Source organism: Dipodomys spectabilis, unplaced genomic scaffold (assembly GCF_019054845.1).
Source record: "Dipodomys spectabilis isolate Male_0828 unplaced genomic scaffold, ASM1905484v1 ptg000026l, whole genome shotgun sequence".
Classification (NCBI taxonomy): domain Eukaryota; kingdom Metazoa; phylum Chordata; class Mammalia; order Rodentia; family Heteromyidae; genus Dipodomys; species Dipodomys spectabilis.
Genome location: NW_024870703.1, coordinates 4,500,078 through 4,509,948, shown reverse-complemented (window position 1 = coordinate 4,509,948; position 9,871 = coordinate 4,500,078).

Below are 9,871 nucleotides of genomic sequence, written 5' to 3'. Positions count from 1 at the left end.
GGGTCTTTTATAGCCCATGGGAAGAGGAACATAGATGTAATGTGCCCAAGTGCAGGCCTAAGCAGCAAGTGAGACCCTATCTCAAAAATCACCAGCAAAACATTGGGTTAGAGGTGTGGCTCAGCAGTTAGAGCTCTGCTCAAAGACAATCTAGACTTTCATACTCCCAAACAAAAACCCAAAACAAAGCAACCAAAAAACCCTTACAGGCAAAAAGGAAAGGCAGCACTTGTAACACTTTGTGTTACAGGAAGAATAAGATCCACTTAAGTAGAACCAATCAAGGCCTCCTGGAAAGTAGTAAATGGCAGTAGAAGGCTGACATTTGTAATTCTACCACTCAATATGTTGAAACCTGGAGGACTGTAGTTCAAAGCCCGGTAAGAAAAAGTCCAGGAAATTCCATTTCCAATTGCCAGGGCCAGCCTGTAATTCTATTTAGTTTCTTACTTATTGCTGAGATGGATGCACATCAGCACACTCAACATTTTCTGTTAAGATAGGGTCTCAGGGACTTTTATGCCTCTGTTGTCCTGAAATAGTTATCTACCTGATCTCTATCTCCTGAGCAACTAAGATTACAGGCACCTGTTGAGAGGATTACTCTTAGAGCAACCTGCTAGCTTTTGTAGTTTCAGATGGGGAGAGACAGATGGAGAAATATAGGTGACAAAGACAAGCTCAAAAACCAAAATACCATATAGGTGACACTACAGCTAAAATGTATACACACTCATGGACATATATATACATGCATATACATATTTATACATATACATAATTATATATATTTATTTATAAACATAGAACATGACTCTAAAGGACTCCTTAGGAGATGGGGAAAAGTAAAGGGAAAAAGAAAAAAAGTAATTTTGAAATACTGTTTTTTTGAGTTTTTTTTTTTTTTTTTTTGCCAGTCCTAGGGCTTGAATTCAGGGCCTAGACACTGTCCCTGAGCTTTTCTTGCTCAAGGCTAGCACTCTACCACTTGAGCCACAGTGCCACTTCTGGCTTTTTTTTGTTTATGTGGTACTGAGGAATCAAATCCAGGGTTTCATGCATGCTAGGCTAGCACTCTACCACTGAGCCACATTTCCAGCCCTACAATACCTTTTTAAAGGAAGATGAATATGCTCATAATGCTTGTTTACAACTATGAAAATAGATCAATGAAACCTGCTGAAATTGTTTTGGCAAATGGGATAGGAGACCAATAAAAGGGGTGAGAGTGTCTAGAATACATTGTAAATGTGTGGAAATGTAATAATGAGACCCCCTCTGTGTATATAACTAATGTAAGCAAACAAAAGATGCTTAACATTAAATAAAAAAAGAAATGGAATTATCTAGAAAAAGTTGGGTTTTTTGTTTGTTCGGTTTTTGTTTTGATTTTTGTAGGAGAGCTAGAAGATGTTATATCGGAAGTCAACTCTGCTCTTATCTAAAAATGAAGTATAACAGTTAACATTGTGATGAGAACTATATCCACACTGAATTTGAATTCACAATTAGTAGCTAGAAAATGGACATGGTCTAACAGGAATCCTGCCAAGGAGAAAACCAAGATGTTTTCTCTTAAGCTTTTGATTCCTCTGTGTTAAAATTTTCCTCGGGAAACACTAAGTTGATTATTGTCTTTGATAGACAATAGTCACATGTTTCTACATACTAGTACGTTGTTGTTATAATAGGAGTCATATCTATTTCTACATTTATGAGCAGAGATTTAAGTGGGTTTCTTTAGTTTTGAAGGTGCATTTTTAAGAAAATGCTATACTTCTTAGGATGGAAAACAACAACAACAACAACAATAACAAACACCCTGGCCACTGAAGGACCCCAAACCCCAGGCATTTGAGGGAAAACAGATACCAGAAAACAAACAAACAAACCAAAAACCCACCCAGTGTTGTGGCTCACACCTGTAATCCTAGCTATGTAGGAGGCTGAGATCTGAGGATTGCAGTTTGAAGCAAGCCTGGGCAAGAAAGTTCATGAGACTCCTATCTCCAATTAGCCATCAAAAAACCATAGAAGGAATTGTGGCTCAAGTTGAAGAGTGCCAGCCTTGAGCACAAAAGCTCAGGGATAGTGCCCAGGCACAGAGTTCAAGTCACAGGACCACTAAAAACAAACAAATAAACAAACAGGAAGCAGAGTATCAAGCTTCAAGGTCTTTGGAATTCCATTTTCAATAGAAAGAGGAATTTGCCTTAGACTTTATTATTCATCTGAGACTCCATTATTAAATTCCCAGAGCTTCTCTGGACTCGCTCTTCTACCATTCTTTGTTATTTGATTTGGACTTTCAAGAGTAATCTTACTCTCTATTGACCAATTTTGGACACGAAGACTAAGCATCATTTTAAATGCAAAATAGACTAGACTGTGAGTATTTGGCCTTGAAGTTAAATTCCTGTTCTGACCTATAACAGAAAATCTTGGAGAGACAGTTTCATTGTGTATCTCATTGGCCTCATATGTATTAATGACAGTCAATGGTGATCATTGAGGAATCAGATAATCTCTCTTAGTTGGACAATATGCTGAACAAAAGGGGTCTGGTTATTAAGCCCACTTCTTTTTTTTTTTTTTTTTTTTGTCGGTCATAGGGCTTGAACTCTGGGCTTGGATGCTGTCCCTCAGCTCTTCAGCTCAAGGCGAGCGCTCTACCACTTGAGTCACAGTGCCACTTCCTAAGCTCACTTCTTTAGGAAAATCTTCAGTTCTAGGGTTAGAGGGAAGGGCTTATTCAGCAACTCTTCCTGTATGAGGGAGGAAACTTCCACCCAGATCTCTGTCCTTCCATTTACCTTCTTATAAGACGTTGCTCATGGAAGAAGTGACTAGTCTGATCAGAAAGCCTGGGGACTTTTTCTTCAGGGATCAGAAAGTGATCATGACTTTAAAAGACACTGGCTTTAATCTTCAAGAATTACTTTGTGCACTTTTATTTCCTGCCACTAGGAGTTGCAGACTGGTTTGTAAATATAAAAAGCAAATCAAGAAGAAGAAAAGGAGAGTGTGAAAGAGGGTAGAAAAGGCTTTCTTCTCCTTCTCCTTTCCCTTCTCCCTTTCTAGCTAATAGTTCTGCCTGGTCAACTTGATCTTGGCACCTTGTTAGATAGATGGATTTGACATTAGCTGTTGATACTTCTCTACTTAAGCATTGGTTTTTGTTTTCATTAGTTAGTTTCTTTGTTTTGGTTTGTTTTTGAAGGGGGCATTTTGAGAGGAGGATTTAATTCAAGGCTTCATAGTTGCTAAGAGCTACTTGAACCATGCCCCCAGCCCTGCATTTTGATGGTTGTTTTGGAGATGAAGTCTAGTCAACTTTTCTGTTGAAGTTGGCTTCAAACCATGATCCCCAGATCTCAGCCTCCTGATAGCTAGGATTATAGGTATGAGCCACTTGGCAGTTGGCTTGAATCTTGTTCATATCCTCAATCTCTTTGGGCATGCCTACAGAGGTCCTAAGATTTTGCTTTGGAGTTGGAAAAGTAAGAGGTCACACTTTTGACTTTCTCATCTCTACTAGCCATAGCCCAAGCTTTCCTTTAAAAGTAGGCATTTGCCTATTTCTTACTAACATGGTTTCCCTTTAAAAATTAGGTGTTTGCCTATTTCTTACTGATGTGGTTTCCCTGGGATAGAGTGCATGTGTATGTGTGACCTCAAGGATCCAGGCTGGGAGAAGATCGGGGCAGGATTTACTGTTGGAATTCTACTCCAAATTCTAACCTTACTATGGGGAACAGGTTATTTTCAGCATTTTAAAGCCATGGCTATGTCTTTTAAGAGGCTGTCTCACTTAGAAATTCACAAAAGAAAGAAACAAGAACAAGAACAAGAACTTTGAAAAAGTTAGAATTGTTTTGTTTTTATGATACAAATGTATTTTTTAACGAACTGGCAAATATATTTTGAACAAGATTTTATAACCATAATTTACTTTTGTGCTTGGTGAGTAACTATCTATACAAGTTATTACAGATGGAGAAAATGTGAAATGAAAGATAATTCTAAAGAAGTAGTAATATTCAGTACATCTAATAAATTCTTTATTTTGACCATAAAGAGCCATACATTTTGTATTTCTAGAATATGAATTTCTCTCTGTCCTTAGCTATTTAAAGAACATTGTTTTGAAGGAGTGCCAGATTACTCCTTTTCCCAAGGCTCCCATGTGACTCCAACCAATCCTTTCTCAGCTTTCCTTTCACCCTGTAGTCTGCCCAATGTTGCCTAGTTTATGCAGTCCACTGCACCATGTGGCAGACCTCTTCTTCCATGGCTCCTGAAAGACAGGCTTATTGCGAGGAGAGGTGGGGGAAAGAGGAGGACAGGATAAACACTGAAAGGAGAAGGAGAAAGAACCAGGAGTTGGTGGCTATTGCCTATATTCCTAGCTACACAGAAGGCTGAGATCAGAGGATCATACTTCAAAGCTAGCCTGGGCAGGAAGTTCATGAGACTCCTATCTCCAATTAATCACCAAAAAAACTGGAAATAGAGCTGTGGCTCAAGTGGTAGAGTGCCAGCCTTGAGCACAAAAGCTCAGGGACAGTGCTCAGGCCCTCAGTTCAATCTCAAGACCCTCAGTTCAAACACACACAGAGAAAAAAAGGAGAGAAAAAGCTTTGTGCACCTGTTCACCAGGTCAAATGACATTGGTTCAGTGGCAGTCTTTACCACCTTTGGTGGCCAGTGAGTAAAACATTAACTTCAGCACACAGATATATACATAAAATAGTTTGAGAATGATTATCTTTTTTGTTCACTACATAGCTAGAGGAGTCTTATCCAACCCCTGCTCATCACTTACCCTTCCCGATTTTCAGACAGCCTCTGACACTGCAGCAGCTTACACTTACAGAAATGGAAAATTAGGGAACTCATCTTGTAGTATAAGTTAAACCCTTCAAGCTACTACTTAGGTAAGATCACAAATGAAAGGAGTCAGACTTTTGAAAACAAACAGATCAACAGATTAAACATCTCCCTGCTTTCAAATAGCTTTAGTTAAAAAAAAAACCTTCCTTAAAAAAGTAAACAAGAGATACTCATCAAAGGTGAACAGCTTTTGACACAGAAGCTAGTGATTTGTGGGGTGGGGGTGGAGGGCAGTACCTGGAACCTATCTTGTCCTAACAAGAAGGAAATGAAGCTCTCCAGTCATTACAGACCTCATTCACAGGGCCAGCCCCCACCACAGGATGTCTTTCTCCTGATGCAGATCAACTTTCTTATGTGACTTATTTTAATTAATGCTTAACATGAAATTGAGGGTAGTTTTGTTTCAAAATACAGTTTATTATTCATCATTATGTCAGAATCCTTTGGAATAGTGGGCAGGGCTAGGATTATTCACTGACAAACCAGAATAGGGTGAACTAGTACAGCCAGATATTCTTGAATTGTCCACTACGTACCCCCGATCTAACCTCACTTCTAGAACCTACATGGCTTCCTCTGTATTGGTGACTCTAACTTGTCCAGGCCTATCATTGATGACTTATATTCACATGAGTTTTTGTTCTTGCCTTGTTTCCTATATGTAGCATGTACTCTTCCCACAACCCTCATCTTTAGGCTTGTAGACCCTAAGCTGTTCATTTGATCAATATTTCCTATTTTCTTGCTTGATCATTTAAACTGGCACTAAAATGAAATAGAAAGTTACAGGCTGTGCAATCGGGCAGAGTTGTGCTTAGATCCTGACTATAATAGTAAATGGTGGTCAGACCTAGGTATTAATACACTTCTTGGAGGAAGTTTTCAGTAAAACGAGACTGTATATACTCACCTCAAAATGTGGCTGTACTTGGCTTCACAACATTGGGAATGTGGTTAATCACAAAACTATGCATTTTTGAACGGTTGTCAAGCATAGAGATATAATCATGTAATTCTAGTACTCAGGAGACTGAGGAAGAAAGATTGTAAGTTTGAGGCTATCCTAAGCTACAGAGAAGATACTATCCAAGAACAAATACACAAAAAAGACTAAACTGAGAAGATTTGTATATATTATAAAATTTGTGTCTGTCTGTTACATGTATGTGTGTGCCTATCCTGGGGCTTGAACTCTTGGAATTGTCTCTTAGTTTGTTTGCTGAAGGATAGTTCTCTACCACTTGAGCCACAGTTCCACTTATGGGTTTTTGGGGGAGGGAGATAAGCGTCTCACTGACTTTTCTGTCTGAGCAGGTGGGCTTCAAACCATGAAACTCAGATCTCTGCCTCCTGAGTAGCTAGGATTATAGGTGTGATCCGCTGGTCACCAGCATGTTTACACAATTTTTAGAAAATATAGTGAGGGTTACTTTTTGTGAAACACCACTAATTGCAATGTTGGACACAGAGTGGTTCTCAATAAGCAGTAACTACATAGCATAGGATGTTTATGTTGCAAGTCACAGAAAAGCACCCCTCCAACTGGCTTCAACAAATAAGAGAATGCATTGGTTTATGAAATTAAGAAGTCCAGAGATAGGGCAGACTTTGGGGTTAATTTATATGACTAAGAATGTAGATTCTCTAAGTGGTCAGTCATCAAGGACTCATATCACTATGGACTCAGTTTCTCTTTGTCTTTCCTCTCTGCCTTCTGCAATGCCAATTTACTCTGTAGCCAGCAGCCTTCTTGATCACAAGGAGGCTGCCAATAGGAACAAAAAAATATATGTTCCCTTGTCCACATCTAGAGAAAATAACTTGATCTCAGCAGTCCAACTAGTATCCTAACATTTACGTGCTTAAGTCCCAAGCCTCTCCTGGCATTTGAAACCAAAATGTGTGCATGAGAAGATGGACATGAAGGTTGATCTCAACTAGTGAGAGAGGGTAGAAGCAGCTTCTCTGGAAGCACCTGCCAGTATGGGGAGGAGTGTGTTTCCCACAGGAAAATCAGGATACCATGGAGAGCATACAGCAGGAATGTTATCAGGAGATGACCAGCAAAGGCAAAAGGCCCACTATAGAGGCTATAATGATTGACTTCCCCTCCCTCTTTCTCCCCTTTCTCCCCCCCACCTCCATCTCTCCCTGTCCCGAGCTCCCCCCTCCCCCAACCCCCGTATTAGGGCTTGAACTCAGGGCTAGGTGAAGTCCTTTAACTTTTTTGCTCAAAGATTGCTTTCTACCACTTGAGTCACAGATCCACATCTGGCTTTTTTTTTTTTTTTGAGATCCGATCATGGGGCCTGAACTCTGGGCCTGGGCGCTGTCCCTCAGCTCTCCAGCTCAAGGCCAGCGCTCTACCACTTGAGACACAGTGCCACTTCCGGCTTTTTTCTTTTTGCTTATGTGGTGCTGAGGAATCGAACCCAGAGCCTCATGCATGCAAGGCAAGCGCTCTACCACTGAGCCATCTTCCCAGCCTCTCCACATCTGGCTTTTTGGTGATTAACTGGAGATAAGAGTCTCACATTTCCCTGCCAGGGCTGGCTTTGGAGCATAATCCTCATATCTAAACCTTCTAAGTAGCTAAGTGCCATGCAAATTACTAAGTTTTTTGGCCTTTATTAACCCTCAACTCAGCTATATTTTTGAAAATCTTTAATTTTTTAAAACAAGTTGTTGTTATAAAGGTGATGCACAAAGTGTTTACAGTTTTATGTTAGGTAAACAGTTCATTTCTTTGAATCCCAAGATAGGGACACAAGAGGTTTTTCTTTGTCCCTGTTGTTTTTAATATACTATGTGATTTTTTTCTTTTGTATGTTCTTCCTCTATGGTATAACCCCTGCTTTCACTGTATTAGATTCCAGTGCCCTGGATCTTGTATATACATTTGTCTAATTTGGGAAGGGGAAGGGAAATAACAAAATCTGAAAAAGGACACAGATTGACCCATTGTAACAATGAGATGCACAAGACACTTTACAAGTTTGGGGGCAGAAGAGGGAGCAGTTGGGAAGGTAGGGAGGGAAGGGATAGTAGGGGAAAAACAAAGGAAGGGGTAACAATGCTCGATAGGAAATGTACTCATTACCTTATTCATGTAACTATAACATCTCTCTGTACAGTATCTTTACAATAAAAATATTTAAAAAAAGAGTACATTTCTTTTTGGACAATGCCACCCTTCCCTCACACTTTCTCAGTTTGAAAATTCATTTTTTAAATGGAAGACTGCTCCTATTTAGAACAGCTGTATTAGTAAGAAAGATTGGTAGGTATAAAACTAAATATAATTGACCTTGGTGTTAAGCGTTTGGGGCACCAGCCAATTTGCATTGAATGAAGGGGTTCAACAAAAATGAGGGCCAAGGAAGGAGAGCAAGGAAGGAACTAAAAAGACAGAGACTTGCAGGTTAGTTATTGGCCTGCTTTTTACTGGAGCCATGACACGAATTAGGACAAAGAGAAATCAACAAGGGGCAAGGGGCAGCCCCAAAGCAGAGCTGACAGAAGAAAGGTTGGCTTAAAACCCTATGTTGACAGGGCTGGGATGGTGGCTCAGTGGTAGAGTGCTTGCCTTGCATGCATGAGGCCCTGGGTTCGATTCCTCAGCACCACCTAAGCAGAAAAAGCCAGAAGTTGGCGCTGTGGCTAAAGTGGTAGAGTGCTAGCCTTGAGCTGAAGAGCTGAGGGACAGTGCTCAGGCCCCATGGCCAGCAAAACAACAATAAAAACCCCCAAACAAAAACAAAAACCCTATGCTGACAGCTCTGTCCACCCCATCTGTAGCTTCTAGATGCCCATCTAGGAGATTCCTCTTTCTCTTGTTACCTCAGACCCCGTCTGATGGCACACTGAGTTCTGCCAAGTTGATTCTGCCCTTTCTACCAAAAAGGACACTTTGCTACCCATCATCTGGCTAATCCCTCTTTACTGGTTAAATTTTTTTGGGTTTTGGGACAGGGTCATGCTACATAGCCCAGCTGGTCTTGAACTTGTAATCCTTCTGTCTCAGCCTCTCAAGTAAGTGTAAGAGTACAGGCATGTATCAGTATGCCCAGCAGTTTTTTGTTAAAACTTTAAATTCTAGCCAGGCACCAGTGACTCACTCATGTCTGTAATCCTAGCTACTCAGGAGGCTGAGATCTGAGGATTGCAGTTCAAAGTTAGTCCAGGCAGGAAAATCTGTGAGATTCTTAACTTCAGTAAACTACTCAGAAAAGCTGGAAGTGGTGCTGTGACTCAAGTGATAGAGTGCTAGCCTTGAGCACAAAACCCCAAGCCTGGTAAAACAAAATCAACAACTTTAAATTCTGGTCTTTCCTTGAGAGAAAGGGCTTCTTCACCCTCCTCCCCCAGCCCTCAACCCCCAGTCCCCCCCACCCCCAGCCCCCATCAAGATACATATACCCAGTCTAATTTGAGTAATTCTGTTTGGTATCTCTACTGGTAACTAATACCTTGTAATGCAACAATCTGTTTACTCCACCAAACCAAACTCCTGCTGCCTTTCCCTCCACTGCATTCCAGATTCTGAGAGATGGGACTCTGCCTTAGTCATTTGTGGTCCCATGATATCCAACATAATTCCTGACCCATAGTAGGAACTTGAGAAAGGAAAGAACCAATTAACACCTGGGCAGGTGTTGGTGGTTCTTATTTGTAATCTCAGGAGGCCAAGATCTGAGGATCAAAGTCAGTCCCAGCAAGAAAAGTCCATGAGACTCTTATTTCCAATTAACTACCAAAAAACCAGAAGTGGAGCTATGGTTCAAGTGGTAGAGCACTAGCCTTGAGATTAAAAAGTTCAGGGATAGTGCCCTGAGTGCACATGTACAGGCAGGGGTGCATGTGTGTGCATGCACAAACACCCGAAATAGAACTATAAAAGAGACTCATTAAAATTGAAATGATTCTCAACCCAACCACATCTATCTTCACCTAGAAAGGAGATGGAAATGAGGAA